Here is a 20637-nt window from a genome sequence, read left to right on the forward strand (position 1 = left end):
GTCTAAAATGTGTATTCACGTGTGCACATATGGACATTGTGTGCACATAAGTAATGTGTCTATATTCATGTGTGTCTGTGTGCATTTGTGTCTGCATGTGAGTATTGTATGTTCATGAATTTGTCTTTGTGTACAGGTGTGTTTGTGTTTGCATGTACTTCTGTGTATGTGTTTGACTTGGTGAGTGGGGACATGTTGATTCAGGGAGAAAGAGGAATTGTGAGCTGAGAGAACAAAGTCACAAGTCTCGGGCAGTATCACATCAGCTCAAAGAATCCGTCCCCTGACCATCTATCTTGATCTTAAGGGGGTGCAGCTGGTAGGGATGACACATGACAATTTAGAATGTGGGGCATCTCAGAGGGGTGGCCCAGCTAAGTTCTTCTGGGGACATTTCATTCCATCCACCCACAGCTCCTTCCCCCTAGGCTGACCACAGGGATGCTTTTCTGTTGGTATAGTGTCAAAGTCACCCTAATTACAGTCATTTCTCTGAATCGATTACCATTAGGATTAATTATGATGCATCAGTAATGATCATGCCCATCATTAAATACGCATCAGATTAACTTTCTTGTAAGTAAGTTTTATTTGATCACAACACAAAACTCTGTTCTACATTTTCCTTATATTGTTTCTACATTGATTGCATGGGCTCAAGAACTTTGAAAGACATGTCTACCACGTCCTAGGAGAGATGAACATTATGGAAGGAGCCCCCGGTCAGAAGGGCTGAACTTTGTTTTTAAGCAGAACAACTAGGCAGGCAGAAGGCAAGGCAGTTAGAACAAAGGGCCCAGAGTCAGGAAAATCTGAGTTCAAATTCACCCTCAGACACCTGCTGGTTGCATGGTCTCGGACAAGATATTTAAGCTCTGTTTGCCTTGGTTTCCTCAACAGTAAAAAAGGGAGAATGACACTAGAATGACAGAACTGTTGTGAGAATCAAATGAGATAATAATATTTCTAAAGAGCTTTGCACAGTGCCCAGTATTAGGTAGGCACTATATAAATGTTGGTGATGATGATGATGATGTCAGTGACCATATGATCATATATGTCTTATAGTTCAATCCCTTCATTTTACAAATAAGTAAATTAAGAAAAAATGGGAAGGTCTTACCCATGATTATCAAACTTTGGACTTTAGGGTCTCTGAATCCAAAATCAGTGTTCTTCAGGGAAGGAGATGGATTCCTCCTGTGAAACAATGTCTGTACCTAGAAAGAGGGGACAGAAAGCACTGAGTACAAAGTCTGAACCAATATACAAAGGGAAGAAACATCAAGGAGAAGGAGGCAAATGCCATCCCTACTCAGAGCTTAAAGGTTGATATAGTAAATCTTGAATAAATACCAAAGCAACCAATGAAATTATTCGTATCTTCCATAAATCATAAGAATACACAATGACTCCAAGTATATATCATCATCATTTCTATATCTTATTAGGAAACAATAAAAGGAAAAATAAGAGAAAGAAGAAGATACTTCACTTAAATTAGCTATGAAATTAATAGTGTATCTAGAGATTAACATGACAAAGATTATATAGAATTTAGGTGCATATAACTATAAATCAGTTAAAGAAAGCTTTCTTGTTCCAGTTTGGAGTGGGGCAATATAATAAAAAATGGCTATATGGCTCATATTTATAGCTATATTAATCAAGTAATCAAGAAGCTACTTTGTAGACTTAGATTACACACACACACACACACACACACACACACACACACTGCATTTTACATAGAGGAATCAAAGGTTAAAACTATCAAGGGCTTAATAACATCGACAAAAGAACAGAGGAGGTTGTATGTCACCTGTTCACAAATCATGTAACAAATCAAAACCTTTTGACATAGACAAGTTCAATGATGCAAGAAATAGAAACAGTTATTGATTGGGAAAATATATGTGGTTCTCTGATAAAAGGAAGGAAAGGGAATGGATAATTCATGCTAGAACAATGAAGCTACCTAGAGCTATGGAGCAGAGAATGTGAAAGGCATAGCCAGCATGCATTCCTCAAAGATGGTAGTCAAAGAGCACACACAGACTATTTTTATAACAAAAGATATGAATCATTGACATATACATCCACAAAAATTTGCAAAATCATACAAATAAATATATGACTTTCTATCAAGTTCATAAATAACAAGTCAAAATCATAACCACTTTGGGGTTGACTTTCTACTTCTAAAGTGGACAGAGATGCTCAAAGGTGAACGGTATGTGTCTTGAGGTGTTGTTGAGAGATTTGCATACCTAGAGTTATGAATTGGTCCAATTAGAAAACTTTTCAGAAAGGTTAGAAAATTTACTCAACTTTTCCTAACTTTTGATACTGTAAACCCATTACTGGCTTTATTTTTCAAGCTCATTGGCAGAAAGAAAGATCCCATATGTACTAAAATAATCATGGCAGTGCTATTTGTAGTAGCAAAAGGCTTGAAACAAATTCTAAGCTTTCAGCTTGGGAAGGGATCAAAAAATGTGGTATATGAATGCAACTGAGTAATGGCTATGCCATTAAAAATTATGACTTAAAATAATAGAAAAGTCAAAAGCCTTCTTCAAACTGTTGAACACAACAACAAGACACAAGTAAAAACAGCACAACAATGTTCATAATGACAATCAGGCATGAGATGATCAACTCACTTAACAGAATTTGACTATAATATCATGTCAAAAATCATTTCCAGATGACTGATGTCAGTACACACTTCTCTGAAGATAGGAGGACATTAATCCACTTGCTATCACTGCCAATAACATTTATTAAGCACCACCTATTTACTGGGTACTCTGCTGAGTATTGGGAACATAAAGAAATATTAAAAACAAAACCCAGGATCAGGTTGGAATGACAGGATCAGGCTAGGAAGGGCATGGAAATCATATATGTTATGTTTTGATTAACTCTTGTTTGGCTAATTTAGAATAAAGGTAGTTTGGCAATGAGGAAGAAGAGTGGATTTATTTGTAAATGATCATTATGTTTAAAAAACTTGTTATTGAGTGGTATTTTAGCCACTCCCCCCCAAAAAATTAGTGACATTACAAATTTTTGCATATCATGCTTACCACCTCTGATCTAACCGATAAAACGTCTTCTTCCCAGTCTTTGGGAGCCTATCCCTATGAGAGGTTCTGAGCTCTGTTAGGCTGATGCTTGTCTTCCACATTCTCCTAGGATATAGTGAGTCATTAAACAGAGCTACTCTTCAATCTTCTCCCCTAACTTCAGCACCATCACCATCACCATCACCATTTAATTCATTTCCTAGCATTTGGAAAAGATGGCCTTGGACAGGTCATTTAGGTCTCTGACAATGAGAATACATTGGAAAAAATAACACTTTTGTTTGAGAATGTCAATCCATGTAATTCAACTGGAAAAACAATGTTGTTCTCCCAGATAGATGCAACCTTGCCTATTTCTGATGTGTGATTCCATTTTCTGATGCTATTTAAGCTGTTTTAGTTTTTGCTCTTTCATTCCCATTCCATGAACATATTTTGTTGCCATGTTTTCACATGACAGGAGTTTGACTTCTAGCAGCTTAGCACACTCTGTCTCTATTCTAGTCCTCAGTTCTGAAGTGGAGAATAGGATTTGGATGAAATCTGAACCCTGTCAGAGGCAAAGTTTTTATCCATGACCCATGGGGGAATTTGATCAGATGTGCCACTGACTAAATTTAGGAAGTAGGATCTCCATTCGTCTTATTTCAGAATGAAGACACTTTCCATCTAATCTGCAAAGGACATTGATTTGAGCTTCCAAAATGGAGTTCTATGCAGATGGTCATAAAAAATTACTCAAATGAATATAACTATGCATCTTCTAACAATTTCATCCTCTTTAGATTGGCATGAGTGAGTGAGAGCAATGACCTTTCAAGAACAGTTCTGAAAGATGATGAATCAGAATCTTTTGAAAAATTATTTTCATTCCTCTTATATACAGAATGAGGGAGTTGAAATATGGTAGATGGTTTTTGCTTTTTTTTTCAATAAAATTCTTTGTTGAAGGGGGGATTGAATAAAATTAAAAATATTTTAAGCTCCTACATGGACCAGGCAATAGAAATAGTGATGTTGTGTTGTGGGGAATAGAGAGACAGTTTCCAAGCTTAAAAGAGCTAAATTGAGCTATCATCTTTGACCTACCTAGGCTATGTGATTAAAGACTTCTAAGACTATGAGTTTCAGATCCATATCATTGGAGGGAGTTCCTTTATTAGGGATTGTCTATAGAAATAAAATCATGCTCCCAGTTCCTCTTACCTATTTTTCCAGGAACTGTGTTAGTTTGCAATAAAAAAATGCATCCCTTCTAAGTTCTGGGACTCCTTAGTCTAACTCCCGCTGATGTAGTAGCACCCAAGAGCAAAACTCCATCTCCACCTCAAGATTCTATAATACCATAACAGGTTGAAGAGTGTCTTTTTTCTCACTCAAAGGGGGATTTAGAATCACCTTAATATCATAAATATCCTCCATGGAGTAACCAATTAATAGCAATTAATGTTCACATTTTTAGTGAGAAGTTAAGGCAAAGACTAAGGTCACAAATCTGCTTTCCCATACATGATCATTATCCCCTTGGTCCTTGAGAAATGTGGGTTCAACCTCAAAGTTCTTACTATAAAACTGAGGTCCCATCACATTGAAACCATTCCATAGACACTGGTTTAGTTCCTGTTGCTTAACCCTGGCTGCCTTCAATCCACTAGTATTCTGTTCCAAGGAGGACACTGAGAATAATTCTTTTTTTTCCTTTTGGAACTAAGCCATCTGCAAAATCTGGCCTGAAGGGCAGCTCCTTCAACTCTGCTATAATCTCAAAATTCACAAAGTCATAGTCTGGTCTCTAACTTCACCTGATAGGAAAAGAACAAACACACAGATGCAAAGACCCACATTCATGGCCACCTGTGGGTCCAGGTGGGGAGATGGCAACCTGCAACCTCCTTCCACCTTCTCAAAGGCAACATGCGGGCAGCTTAGAGCCTTACCAAGCTATTTCCAGCTCAAACGCATTCGCAAACCCAATTCCAGTCAATGGACAATCAAAAGTCAACTTTTTTTTTTTTAAACTAGGTAACTGATGGACAGGAAGAGAGTCCCAGAAGGGGATTGTATCAATCAAGCTTGCATTCTTGCTTCTAAGGGCTTGACCTGGTCAAGTCAAAATTACACTCTGCCCAGCCAAGTCCATCACATAGACCAAAAAAAATGGCCCCTGCTCCAGGAGATTAAACTGTTAGGGCAAAGTTAGGGAAGAGGTGATGGTACATGGTGACAGATATACCAGTTCAAAGTACATACAAATGTTAGAAGAAAATCTCTGTTTGAGTTTTTCCCTCAATGATGAAGCAAATCCAGGAAGAGAAAGTTTAGTTTACTAAATGCAAAAACACCAAATCATAAAAAACCTTAATAATATAAATAAGACAATCTGGCTAGATAGACATTTCTAAAAGGGTATGAGCTAGTATTTCATCTTGGCTCCTCCCTTCTCTACCAGGTAACTTGTACATCCTCAAAGGGCAAGCCTTTTGAACTCTGTGCTACCTAAGAGATGGTCAAGGAGATGGGAAACAGTCACTTGGACTGACTGTTAGTTGTGACTGATTCTGTGCTCAAAAGTTATACTCAAATGGATCCATGATCTCATCAATTCAAGAATCCTCTTGATTCTTAGGTATCTGTGCCTAAAGATCACTTGTAAAGAAAGGATGAAGATGGGCAGTAAGAAACAATTAACCAGGAGCAACTAACAAGCCCCTTAATCTAAAACATAGACTGGATGACATTTATGGAAAGGTGATTGTTATATAACAATAAAGTGCACCCATATAAAAGTATGTGAACATCAAGCTGGTATAGTGGTATCAAGACTGTGTTGAATGTGTCAGTGAATTCCTACCATGGGGAAGGGAGCTGCAATTTGGGGTTTGTTGTTTTTTGTTCCATTGTTTCAGTCTTGTTTAATTTTTCATGACCCAAATTGGGATTTTCTTGGCAAAGATAATGGAGTGATTTGCCACTTTCTTCTCTAGCTCATTTTACATATGAGAAAACTGAAGCAAATACAGTGAAGTAACTTGCTCAAGGTCATTCAGCTAGGAAGTAGCTGGGACACATTTCAACTTAGGAAGAGCCTAGCCACCTAGCTGTCCTGGTTTATGATTCAGTGAGGGGCAATAGGCAAGTGTGGCATCTCTTGCCTAAATGTGACAATATCAGCACATTATGTAACATTTATAATAAGTCTATCCCATAAAAAGACCCTAAAATTCACTAGAACTGGGAAAATAAAGGAAGTATCTAGTCTAAACAAATTAAACACTGCTTCATCAGGCTCACAGGGTTTTAGGGTCATTGGACTGGAAAAAATATCAAGTCCTCAGGAAAACGTTGAGTTCAGATCCTCAGAGAAACATCTATAAAATGGGGAGAATAATTGGACCTGCTTCATAGGATTGGTGAGGAAAGACAGCAAAGAGAAAAAAATCTGAATCACCTTAAAGTCTACCATCACTACCACCACCATCAAAATCATTCGTATTAACTAGAATTTGGAAAAGCCCAGGTGCCCCATTAGAATGGAAGCTCCTTGTGAGAAAAGATAGTTTCATTCATTAGAGTCCAATGTCTGGAAGATAATGAAAATGTTATTAATTGCTGAGTGACCAGTGAATCCACAATTTCCCCAGAGGCCTTAACCTAGGGATCTCAGAGACTCTCTAGTCCCAAATGTGCCTAAACAAAAATCACTTTTGGAAACACCTGGGAAGTAAATATCCAATTTTTGTTTGATGACTTCAGATAAAGTAAGACTTCTAGCTTCTGAAGCCATTACTATCAGCTCAGGAAATTGTGTTATTGACTGTGGTGATTTGCCAGGAATGGTGGCGATGGTGGTGTTGTGAGGGTGGTGGTGGGTATTTTCACGCCTCCATCTTCTCTTTTCATTGCTTATAACAGCTAATTTCTGAAGTCAAGAAGAACAATTCTGATTTGTTCCCCACGTGAAAGCCTTTCAAATACTTGAAGGAAATTCTATATTTTCTCTAAGTCTGCTCTTCTCTTTCTTCAAATAATCCTTATATTGTATAATCTCAAAAGCCTATATGGACCCAAGAATTCTCCTTCTTGTCCTCTCTAGCTTTTCAAAGTCCTTTGTAAAATATTATGCCCCCAAATGAATACTCCATCCTAGCTGTTGGCTGATCAGTGCAGAGGACAATGCATTTACCAATTTCTTTTATTGTATTTAAAGATAACATTAGATTTTTGCCCACCATTTTGTATTTATTATTGAGTTGTATTGTGTCATTCATAGACAGAAAGTTCTGACTTTTCATTTTTGTAACTTAGATGAACTGCTATCTAGTCATTCCCTCATTATACTTTATTTGTGAAATTAGTTGTTGGATATAATATTAAGAGAGTCCATGTTGGTGGACTGGAGAAAGAGCTGGCCTCAGAGACCAGAAGAACTGGTAAAATCTTTCCCCTGTGACCTACTATTGCTTGGATGGCCCTGAAACTTCAATACCACAGGCAGTTCTGTAAGAACATAAATGTAAGAACATAAAATCCCAAATGATTATGGTAAATGGTATTACCCTCAGAGAGTTCTCAGTGGATAGAGCATTGAGCTTGAGTCAATCTGGTCTCAGACACTAAATAGTTGTATGACCCTGGGCAAGTCACTTAATTCCTCTTTTCCTCAATTTATTCATTGTAAAATGGGGGTAATGATGGCACCTGAATCTTTGGATTGTTCTGAGGCTCAAATAAAATAATAATAAAAAGATAATAAAGTTTTTAGCATAGTGTCTGACCATGTAGTGAGAGTAACATACATGTTGGTTATTAATAACATTATTTAATAATTTACTATTTATTTAGTTAATGATAGATTTAATTTTTTTCATTCATTAATTCATTTATTATTTTTACTAGTACAAAATTGAAATCAGTAATCTCTCTCTCTCCTTTGTATTTCATTGTGAGTGGGGCTGTGTTTCTTCCCCACTCTTTTCTGTCTGCTGGGCCTAGAGTTAAGAAAACAAATTCAAATCCAACTCAAGTTGTTACTAGCTATGTACAAGTTACTGGGCAACATTGCTGCCAGCTGCTTCAGTTTCCTCATATGTAAAATGGTGATTACAAAGCACTTATTTTCTGGGGATGTTGTGAGGATCAGATAAGACAATTTTTGCAAAGCAGTCAGAATTCCCTCCTCACCCTAGCTCTACCTCTTTTTCATTAGACTGGGACTTCTCATCTTTCCAAAGGACAGCGGCTACTCAGGAAATTGATTGTGCTCAAAACAGCTGCTCCATTTCTGGCTTGGGTTGGTTCACTCCTCCCTAGGCAGCCTCATCAGGACTGGAGGTGCTTCATACATCCACCTGGACAAGCACACCTAGGTTCAGAACTCTAGACTTCAAGCCTCCCAGGTAACATGGGTTTATAAATCAATACCGTATTGCCCAGCAGAGTTGTAATTCAGGTTTCGCAAACAATAATCTGGGATAAAACTTGCCATACACTTTAACCACAGGAACTGGGTGGGGGGGGAGTTCTTTTGAGTCCTCGATGGGTATGGAGTTGGTTTAGTCAGTCTCTGATTAGCTGTCTTCATTGTGTTCCTGGGGCTAGAGAAGCAGGAATGGGCATTACCTGGTGCCTTCAGGTTCCTTTTTTGGTTGATGACTGGGCAGGGTGAATAGCTTCTGTGATCACAGACTTTGAGAGTCATTCAATGCATGAAAACTAAAACTTGAAAATTAATTCCCTTCATGATTTTGAAAAAAAGGGGGGGGGAAAGTAAACTTCCAGAAGCTTTTATTGCTAAGAATTAAATAGATTATAAGAAAAAAACTGTAACCAAACAGCATGTTCTCCCCATAAAACATTACTCTTAAAGTAGACTTTTCTGGGTTAATTATTTATTTATTTAAAAATACCAATTTATATATTTATTTTAAAAAAAAGTTGATGATGAATGGCTTCCAGTTGAGTATGTTTGACCATATTTATCACTGTTTCTTGGTGGAGGTCGTCCAGGATTTATTTTTCAGTGACTATATATCATGGAAGTTTGGGGGAATGGAAATGTTGTCAAGGTAGAAAGGTATATACCCAGCTTCAGGAATTATAGATGAGAACTGCATAAAGGTCTGTTTTTGAATGTCCTAGTGACTTAAGAATCTGAAATATCCCAGGACTTTAGCCAAAAAGATAAAAATGAAAATGAGAACGAAAACACCAATTTGTGTACATCAGTGAAGAATTATCTGTGATAGGGAGCATCTGCTTGTTTTTCACTGCAACTACCTATTTCATATGCTCTTTGCAAACAAATGAACTCTAAATATCGAAGGATATTTTACTGAAGCAGTGATCCAGTTGGTTGGAAGTTCATCACCTTTGTTTAGGGCATCCCACCCTCAAGTCAACCAGTTGGAATCTCAGAAAAGAAGCCGTCTTGAACTTGACTGCCATTTGGAGGGAAGACCATTTGGGAAGATTGGGCAGATATATTTTTTCTTATTATTTTTATTTTTTGCTCATTTGTTTGTTGTTTATTTTTAAATTAATGTAGCAGATAGGTTCAAACTCAGAGTCAGAAAGACCTGCGATCAAGTCTGATCCAAGATAATATTTTCTGAGGTTTATAAAGATGTACTTGCAATTTGATTCCTCTTCCACAGTCTTTACAGAGATAACATAGGTGTTCTCCTGCCTTAGCTCGTGAATGTTCAGGGCTGTGCACTGAAGAAGTCTTTGACACACTATCTGTAATGAGAGATATGATCTCTTCCTGGTTGAACACTCATTAGTTTGGTTACCATAGGCAAGTATCTAAACTTTTCAGCCAACTATGTCAGACTCAGTTGGCCCTGGGAGAGAGAATGTGCTCCCTTAATCAATGATGGTTTCCTTGCTACATCTTGGAAGATGTCTGGGGTCCCACTTGTCTAGACCAAAAGAAACCAACAAAAATCAGGCATTTTTCTTTCAGATCATAGATATGTGATCTTGTGAAATGAGGCAGGTAATAGCAAATCAACCACTGAATTCATTATATAATCCATTATATAAGTGCTAGGTTCTAGGGGTACTAAAAACAAAAGACATTACTCACAATCTACAAGGACTTGTGAAGCTCTTGCTGAGTTCCAAGCCCAATGTTTATTAGCTAAATGCTAAATGCTGGGAATACAAATACAAACAAAAAGACAGTTCTTGTCCTAGAAGGAGCTTACTTTCTAATAAATCAAGACAATGTATAAAATGGAGTTGAAAAGCTGGGAAAGGTGTCATGAAGATACCTGGCATAGGGCTTAGGAGAGAAGCCTAGGGTGAGGTCTGGTGAGAAATGAAGATGGGTTGACTGGCATGTCTTTCTTAAATGGAGGCTCTGAGAGGCATCTGTTCAATGGAGAAGCCCCAGACATCTTCCCAGATGTAGCAAGGAAACCAGCATTGATTAAGTCCCTACTGTGCATCTAGAATTGCTCTAAGCATGTTACAAATTTCTCATCTGACCCTCATGGACACTTGCAATATTTTTATCCTCATTTTTCAGTTAAGGAAACTGAGGCCAAGAAATGATACATAGCAAGAATCACAATACTAATAAGGAAGTCCGATTTTCCTGACTGTGCCCAGAGTTCTTTCCATTATTCCACCTGGTTATTCAAATGATATGGGATGGGATAGGGAAGTCCAGAGTTCAACAGTAAAAAATGAATATTATAGTCTTTGGGTCTACATTTAATCATATCTAAAATAAAGGATTTTGCTCTATGTGGGATTAGAATCATTTTTAGCTTTAATTCTATCAAATGTACAGTGAGCTACAAAAGATTCCTACTACTACTACTACTACCACCACCACTACTATTACTACTACTACATATTTCATAGAATTCGATTAATAGTTGGAAAACTAAAAAGCTAAGTAGAATTATTCAAAAGTCTGCTTATAATATTTTCCTAATGTAGTTTCCTTAATTTCAAGTGGATATCTAATGTGATCCAATGTAGAATAACAGAATGTTGCTTTAGAAAACACTTTGAGACTTTCCTTGGGAAAATGGATGAAAGTGCTTTGCAATGAGTTTTACAAGCATTTTCATGTGAATCATTATTTCTAAAGTTCTTGAAACCATTCCCTTAAAGAGGACATTTAAAAGCTGTCTTGTGCAATATCTGTTTGCTTGGCAAACAGTATTGTGTTCCAAGATGCAAAAGTCAACTCGAGTCTGGATTTCATCTAAGTAATGCCAAATTCAAAACTGGAAAAATCTGAGTAACAGGTAAAACATATGTTGTAAACTACAGGGGAAAACATGACATTCTTGATATTTTAAAAAAGAATCTTTGGACCTGTTTTTTATTCAGGGATGCACATATAATTTAGGAAGTAGCTAGCAAGGGCATAATAGCTGACTCATGAAGGAAATATAGACAAAAGATAAAAATCTAAATAGAGACTAATTAATGATAATAATGGGTCAAAGAAAAAATAGCACTACAGAAATTATAATTATAGTAAAGAGAATGAAAAAATGTCAAAATATATTTGACCAGGGGAAGCTAGGTGGCACAGTGGATCGAGCACTGGCCCTGGAGTCAGGAGTACTTGAGTTCAAATCCGGCCTCAGACACTTAATAATTACCTAGCTGTGTGGCCTTGGGCAAGCCTAAATATATATATATATATATATATATATATATATATATATATATATATATATATATATACACACACACACACACACACATATATATGTATATATATATTTGACCAGTCCAAAAAGGAAATGTAAATCTTAATTACATACAAATAAAAAAGCTAATTAATGAATTGACCTGCAACTAACAAAAAATCACAAGAAATATTAACAAATTAACAAATTTTGAAAGAAGAAAATGTAAAAATCAAGGGAGAGGTTAAAAAATGAATATAGAGGCTATTGAAGGGCTGAGGATATGGCTTCAAGGTGCTTAAATTCCCTAGGGGAAAGACAATAAGAAAAAAAAATATACATATACATATATATGTAAGCAACATTAATTTTCTTTTCTATTAGATAATTGATTTAAATCAACTAGGGAACATCAGTGATAAAATTCTGTCAATGTAGAGTGACTCCTGCCCTGAAATGGAGAATTTTGGGAGAAATTAAGAAGATAGTGATTCACTATATCATATATTTAGAGCAAGAAGTGACTTTGTTTATCATACTTTTACAGATGAGGGGAAAAAGGCTCTAAGGGAGTTCAAGTAACATCAACAGGGTCATACAGCAATCTGGCATCTCAGAAGAATTTGAATTCAGTACTTTCTGACTCGAAATCTGGCACCACTTTGTGCATCACTTTGCTTCCTTTTAAACATGATGAAAAAGATGACAACTAGGATGAGGATGAGGATGATGATGATAGAGACAGACAATCAGAGACAGAAATGAGCGGAGAGAGGAAGGATTTGGAGGGAAAAGATGCGAAAAGAAAGACATGGAACAGAGAGAGGGAATGGGGGGAAGGAAAGAAAAAGAAAGAAAAAAGTGAAATAGATGGAAACTTTCCACAATTATAAAATTCCCAATTTTATAAAAAAGACATAGAAAATTTGAACACATCTTTGATAATTTGAGAAATTCTTATATAAACTTCTAAGAAGAATAACAGTCTTTTGAGTCCAGATTGATATATAAATAAAGTGTATCAAACACTAAAAGAACAAATAATTCTGCTATGTAAATCTTTCTGAAAATTCAGAGAGAAGATGCCCAATCAAATTCCTTTTATGAGATACATATGGCAGAGGGGGGGAAAGGAGAGCAAAAGGAAAAGGAAAAAAGATGGTAGAGAAAAAGAGCTAAATGTCACTATTGCTAATTAATATTGAGAAAAAGTATTTAATATTTGAAAAAACAACTTTTTTGCCAATAATATTCATCACAACCAAATTGGATTCCTAATTGGAACTAAAAAGGGTGGTTCAGAATCAGGAAACCTATTACTAAAAGTAATCAGTTAAACAGTAATGAACAATAATCACTTGATTTTTATCAATAGGCAGAAAAAACAGACTCAATTATGCTTAAAGCAGTAAAAAAATCTTAATAATTAATTGATCTTTCCTTAATACAAACACATTCGTGTAAACACTAATATTGTAATGGAGAAGGACTAAAATCATTCCCTGTAAGATCAAGGATGAAGAAAATATGTCCTCTTTGTATAGTATCATGTGTCATAGTAATAGGAAATGTCCATAATAATAAGTCAATTAAAAATAAGATAGCTATTCTAGACAGAAGGGAAAAAGAACTATCCTTATTCATGAATTATGTAATAATTTATCTATAGCACTCTAGAAAATAAATATAAATTAGGAATAGGCTGGAGATCTACTTATGACAATCAGAAATATACAAAGATGGAAAGTGAAATGGAGCAATAATCATAATTGTCCTGCTATATGATTTTAACCGTTTTATGGAATATTCTTGGAGAAGGGTTTGAGCATTTACGGTTAGCATGTTAGATGATAATGAAAAATATAATTAACAAGTCTTAAAAATAACTAGAACATGAATCCCTTGGGGTGTCTTAAGATTAAATTTCGTTACTGATCTCTGCCAATGGTCTCATGATGATTCTGTCCTTTCCAGTTATAGTGACAACACTGAATATGATTTGCTTTATATTATTCAGTATTTATCTTATGTTTACAAGTTGGGTGAAATTATTTTCCCTTTAACAGGGAGGGCAATAACTAAGCAACCATGAGCAAGGGGCCTCAGCCTACCTTAAAATACAGAAACCAGTACATAATGACATTTTGACATTGCCCCTGGGAATCTCACCTTGCATTGTCACACATGCAATGAAAATTTTTGCTGCCGAGAATTTATTTTAGCCCCTTTGTTTTCTTGATAACTGGGTAACTATGATGGAAACTCTAGTCAGTGAAAATGTATTGTTCAGGAGAATATGTGAAGGAGGACAATTTTCCCTTCGTTTCCAGAACCTAGGAATTGTGAGAGTCTGTTCATGAAGGAAGAATGGAGCATAATGAGAAAGTCATCCAGAATTCATGCACTTTTACTCCAAATAACCAGGATAGTACAATTTTTTTTTTAAAAAAGGAAAATTTAGACTCAACATCTTCTCCCCAAGATGATTAATTTTCACAGGGAAAATAAACACACAAAAATACACACATGTATATATGCACATATTCATATACGTATGTCTCTCTCTCTCCTCCTTTTCCTTCTCTTTCTCCTTCTTGGGGTAGCTTCCATCTCAAACTATTTTATGAAAAAGCTATGACAAATCTTTGCTTTAGTCCAGTTTCAAGTATTTTGGCTCCAAAGGCCATTTCCCTGGCTCAGATTTTTGTAAAACAGCATTGGAAGCTGATGGATGTGGCATAACTGGAACTTGGGAATTTTGCCATCTTGCCTCCTGAATTGTTTGCTGGCAGCCAGTACAACTTGTTGAATACTAAGTGGGCTTAAAAGAGAAAATGCAAACAACAACAGCCTCATGGAAATAGCACTTGTGTTCAGAGACACATTAGCAGGGCTTTTGTTTGTTCTTGAACCATTTTCTCCTCCATTTGGTACAGATAAGAGCCCCTCAGAGCAGAATAACTCTCTTCCTTTGGGAATTCTTGGTTCCCTTTTTGGCTTAGTTCAAATGCCATATCTTACATGAGATGTTTCTTGATACCACTGGGACTACCATTCTCCTCCCACAAATGACTTATTTCCTTTTACGTATTTCATATTTATTTATTTGTGCACATTTTCTTTATCCCAAGTGAAATGGAAGTTTCATGAGGGCAGAAATGTTGTCATTCTTCTTTTCATCCCTAGCATCTAGAAGGATGCTTTTGATATAGAAGCCACCTAAGAAGTGAATTGAAGAAGGTACTCTTTACTGAAATCCACTTTTCCTATATTCTTGATACAGAATAATGCTTCCATCTAATACGTTTTTAACAGAAACTATATCTGTGGTGTAGATGATGGGTGTTTGCTTGTAGTCAGTCCTGGATAGCTCATTTGCAATGGGGTTGATGCTCTTTCTACTTTACCATGTCTGCATGATATTATTTGCCATAGGAAGCTTATTTGGAGGGTTAATGGTGCCAGGGCATAGACAAAGGCAGAAAGATACAGATGGAATAAACTGGCATGAGAAAATGAGAAACTGACACAATTTATCTAATAAAATTATATATGATGTATATAATTATTTATATGAAGGGCAACTAAATGACTCAGTGAATAAAGTGAATCTGGAGTTAGGAACAACCTGAGTTCAAATCCATCCTCAAACACTACTAGTGTGTGACCTGGACAAGTAAAGTAACTGTTTGCCTCAGTTTCTTCACCTGTAAAATGGACTAGAGAATAAAATGGCAAAGCACTCCATGACTTTTGCCAAGAAACCCACATGGATCACAGAGAGCCAGACAGGTCTGCAACCACCCAACTGAAAATTGATATATGGATAAGAAAGATTAAGTTGATCAATACTTTAGTATCTTAGGAATCAAGGTTCACTTGTGTGTGTATTCATTCTTCCCAAGTCACAGCATCATCTCTCTGTGAATAATTCATAGGTGTGGCATCATCTCCAGGGCTGCTTCCCAGTTCCTTTTCACCTTTAAAGCTACTGGCATCTTCCTTCAGGGTTCTAGAGTTTTCTGACCTTCCAGTAAGCTCCTAGCTTTTGGTAAGGGCTAAGCAGGAATAACAAGGAAGATCTTCCCAAGACTCTGGTGCATGCTCCCTCCTAAATAGCCCCAGACTCAAAGGGGAGATTCAGCATGGTGGTGAATGTCACCATGTGGGGTTTAGAAACAATTGTGGCAAAGCGGTCAGCTCTTGATTCCTGGAAGTCCTTTTCTCCCTTTGCTCCTTTTCTTTCTATACTCTTTGTAAGGTAATCCTTAAGTGTCCTTAAGATGGAGTTCTTGGTCAACTTCCAAGGGTCAATTCCTTTTAACATCCATGGCCATCACTTCTTTCTGAAACCGCCTTTCCGCTGGCCAGTGAGGAGAGAGATGAAAAGGGCAGCAGTTTCAAGGACAGGACATGCTGGGGACACCTCAAACCTGACTGTTCCATTTTCCACATGAACATTTACCCTTCAGACATCCTCAAAAACTTCAAATCCGGGCTTATTTTCTTCTTGTGTTGTTGTCTATACCAGGAGAAGGCAAAGTGTGACAGGAGGACCAATTCTAGCCCACTATTTGTTTTTGTAGACCTAAGAGCTAAGAATAAAAGGGCCAAAATTACTCTTAGTCCCCAGGACCATAAAAAAACAGGGTTCACTGACCTCAAGTTGGAATTTAAGAACTTGATGGAGAAAATGGGAATAATGTAGATTAATCTTAAAAGTACATCCCCTTTTCCCTACAAATCTCCCTAAGCTGGTTGTCTGGCATTTTCCAAAGCACTCTTAACTCAATCAAATCCTTTCCTTTGCTGCACTCCCTTACTTCTGAAAACAGGGAACTCCCCCAAGGGTTCCCAGGATTTTTTGGACTCACTGCTGGAATACTCATGAACAAGTTCCTGAGCTATTTGTAATTTTTTTCAATTAATTCCTAATGTCCTTTTTAGCATCATCCTATTTCATCTAATTGCTTAACTTGATACCCTTCACTTCTCCCAAATTGATTAGAGAATTGTTCTAGTTAGCACCAATAGAAATATATTGGACTATTTCACACTTGATTGATACTTTGGATTCAATTCAGAACTCTGGACCTTCTCTTCTTATATTAATTTCACAATTTTTTATGTGTGTGGGAGATTTCCCTTCCCATTACATAGGGCAGTCTTCTTTAGATTGTGTGGCTAACATTAATTTAAATTCCTTGAGTGTAAGGACTGTGTATCTCCAGTGCCTGGGAAGCAAGAGAGATTTCTTACATACTTCTTGATTGGTTGTGTCAATTTTAACAATATAAAGTTAAAATAAAATGATAGAAAATATAGTTTAGACATGAAGCTTTATTCTCTAGATTTACCTTGAAACGTATAGGTGGATACCATTACAATAAACACCCCCAGCTGAGGAAGATCCAGATACTTATACATGATCAGGATACACAAAACATCAAATCTCCTCGAGGTCATTCTCTTAGGGTCACAAAGTCTCATAAAAGAGAATCATCTTCATACACTGCTATCTTGTCTAAGGGGGGGGGCATTCTTTCCTGGATTAAAGTATAAATAAGGAGGGCAGGACAAGTATTCCTTTCTGAGTCTACAGGACATGTTCCACTCCTCATAATAGCTAAGAACTCAGTCTTTGACCAGGAATGTAGTTTTGAAAAAACTCATTATATCTTGACATTCCCCCATTTTGATCAAAGATGACATCATTGTGCCATCTACAGATCAACTAAGGGAAAGGTGAAATGGGGGCACTGTGAAGAAGGAAATAGCATGTCTTGGAAACATATAGTCGCTAGGCTATGAGGAGGTAATAAAAGCTCTATGAGGAGCATAACGATGGACAATGCATTTACAAAATCAAAGTGGCAAAGGGCAGAGATCAAAAGGGGGCAGTCCACTTTGATTCAACAATCTGTACAAATAAACACAAAAGAGAGAAACTAAACAATAGCATAAAATTACAGCTGGGTTCTTTTTCTTCAGGAGACATCTGAAGTGTTTTGTAACTCCTGATTTCAGGCTTTTCCATAGAAATTCAGGGTGCTGGCAGATACTTCCTTTCTGGTAAAAGAAATATCTCAACACAAATTTTATCAGGTCAAAAACAGATTAGAACTTAAAATTTTGGAACCTCTTTGTCATGGAAATTACACTTTGATTTGCTAATTGTCACACAGAGAACTTCTTTATAAATAGAACATCTGAAAACCAAACTAGTTTTATATAAACCAGTTTTAAAGCTCAGTTTTATACTTGCCATTATTACTCAGTTTTTTACTTGGCATCATTGTTTCCCTCATTTGGAGGATGCTGTTCCATAATAATAAGGATTCCACTAAAAAAAGAATTCATTAAAATTTTCCATATCAACTTGAGTTCATAACATATGCATTTGATAATCATTTTAGAATAGTCTGTATCTAGTACTAAGAAAATAGCTTTAACCTTTTTCCAATGTCTAAAAAGAAATCAAAAACTCGTAGTTGAAAATGGATTTCTCTTAAAAATGATTTGCAAAATAGACCAGGGATTATTTTTCTTAGGATATCTTTGTAGACTAATATTCCTTTCCTTTAAACAGAACTTGAGACAGTAGTGATAGAGAATCACATCTTGATGTCACAAAATCTTTCTTATACTTGCTAAAATATTTGCTTAGCAATTTGAAAAGCTATAAGGATCTTAATCCACACAAGAATAACCAAGGATATATGCTAGCCGAGCTGGCTATTCAAATTTAGATAGTTGTAAGCACAAATTATCATAAAACTCACTTTACATGATTATAGAACTAGGCTATGAAGTCCAGGGACAGACAAAGGAAAGAAATTCCCCTTTTATTAAAATGTCAGTTTCTGGGGGGAGGTTATATAAGTGACCAGGTTCCTTGAACCAGGCTTTAAATCTGCTGGGTGAGACATTTCAAATGTTATGTTTTGAAAAACCAAATTAGGAAAATTCAATCTCAAAATTTGTTGTACAGGTATTCCCCCTACCCCAATAAGTCTGTCATCCACAAATATCCATGTCCAATTCCATAGGGTTAAATCAAAATTTCTTTACCCAGACTCAGATAAAAGGCCAATATTCAGTCTCATAAGGTTTTAAATGGCAATAAGACATAAACACAAATTTGTGCATTTAGAATCCTTTTAAACAATAAAAACATCTTAAGTGACTTTGAAATAATTTCAACAACTGTTTCTATTTCCAAATGAAACAAAACAGTCATAAGAAGAATCCAATTTCCAAGTAGGGTGCAAACAAATTTCATTAAACATAATGTTTAAATACTCAAATCTTATTTCATAGAACAGCAAAATCATTATAGTTTTAAAAAAAAAAACTTTAACCTCATAAACATAATGGATTTTACATAATATTTATGTTTATTTACTCCTACCCAAATATGCCTATATCATTCTCAAAAAAGAAAATAAGATACTTCAGGAACTGAATTTTACACATCTAAATTCAACACATTAATATAATTCTTACCTATGCCATGGAAATAACAACATATTCAGATCAAAAACAGCAAAATCCTTTCTACTGACAATAATTTAGATGCTTTTATTTAATGAAAAAATGTCTCCATGGTGCAAATGGAAAAATTTCACATTTACTACCTTAAAAAATAGAAAAATGTTCTATAAGAGCTATAAGTAGGGACATAACTAATTAGGTGGAGAAGACCTAGAAAAATGCAACTGCACAGAAACCTCCAAATCTCACTTCATTAGAGTAGGTTGGATCAAAAGGGAATTCCAAGTTGTTTGGAATCACATTGACTGAGAGCAGAAGGATCTTTATCAATAATTAACTTCAGCTGAGGCCCTCTTCTCTACTGTCTTAGGGTGTTTATCCATTCAATTGATAATAACTTAGTTCAACTATCCAGAAAACACCCTCCCAAACTTCTTTATTCAATGATGGCCCCACACAGCTGCCTGTAAATATATTTACCCTAGACTCAAAACAAAATCTGCATGAAAACAACAAAAATAATGAAAATATACATTGTCCCTCATCTCTTAATTAAAATAAGTTGGACACAGTTGTGAATTAACTGACATATGAAAATTTTATAGAAAGGGACTTTCATAAGCTTTTGGAAAAAGTCTAAACCTTTTCCAAATATTTCCCCTTTCTTAACTCCTAAAAAGAATTTCAGAAGTGTTAGCAAATAATGCTAATATTAATAATAATAATCCCTAATTATCAGAGTTTCTAAAGAGGTTCAGTTTTACAAGGAGCCCCATTTTATTGACGTCTAAATATACCTAATTAAATTACTCTTATAAAACAGAATTTGACCAGATTTTTAAAGTTTACTTAATATGCTTTTGTCTTTAGTTATATCACTGGAAATAATCCTACATACATAATTTACTTGAATATCACTAATTTGCTGAACATCTTTCACTTTATATGAAACCAGTTTGACAATTATAATTACACAATGGTGCAAGAATTCTAGAATTCTATTAGAAACTAGATACTCTTTTAACAGTTACCCCTGTAAAACACTGAAAGCTAGACCAATAACTCACTTCAGAATTAAGAAAATAAAGAAAATATGGATGAGGGACAGTAGCTCAAAGACCTAATGCATATCAGTCTAGGGAAGGGATCCAATTTTGGTTGATCTTGCTTGCCTTGTGACTGGGGGAAGCCCTTGTCAGGGAGAGACAAGAAACTGTACTAAAGGTTCTTACAGCTCATCTCAAATAACTTGAAAAATGGGGTGGAGGTAGGGGCATATGTTGCCTTGAGCAATGGAAGGTCCATAAAAAGGGAACAAATTAATTATTAAACATATTTCAGTCTTCAAGTCTTCTCTACTACATTCCCCGATAACTCAGCTAACAATTTCACAA

At 35.9% G+C, this 20637-nt stretch overlaps 1 protein-coding gene across 4 annotated transcripts in view; it reads left to right on the forward strand.

The window, feature by feature from the left end:
* LOC141512328 (leucine-rich repeat and IQ domain-containing protein 3-like) overlaps nucleotides 1-20637 on the forward strand; it is a 286841-nt gene that overhangs the window by 137256 nt on the left and 128948 nt on the right. For all 4 annotated transcript variants that reach the window (XR_012475454.1, XR_012475455.1, XR_012475456.1 and 1 more), the window contains one exon: nucleotides 8299-8488. The gene's annotated coding sequence lies outside the window, so the exon portion shown is untranslated. The remainder of the gene's footprint in view (nucleotides 1-8298; nucleotides 8489-20637) is intronic.

The sequence above is a fragment of the Macrotis lagotis genome, chromosome 2 (genome assembly GCF_037893015.1).
Source record: "Macrotis lagotis isolate mMagLag1 chromosome 2, bilby.v1.9.chrom.fasta, whole genome shotgun sequence".
Lineage (NCBI taxonomy): Eukaryota > Metazoa > Chordata > Mammalia > Peramelemorphia > Peramelidae > Macrotis > Macrotis lagotis.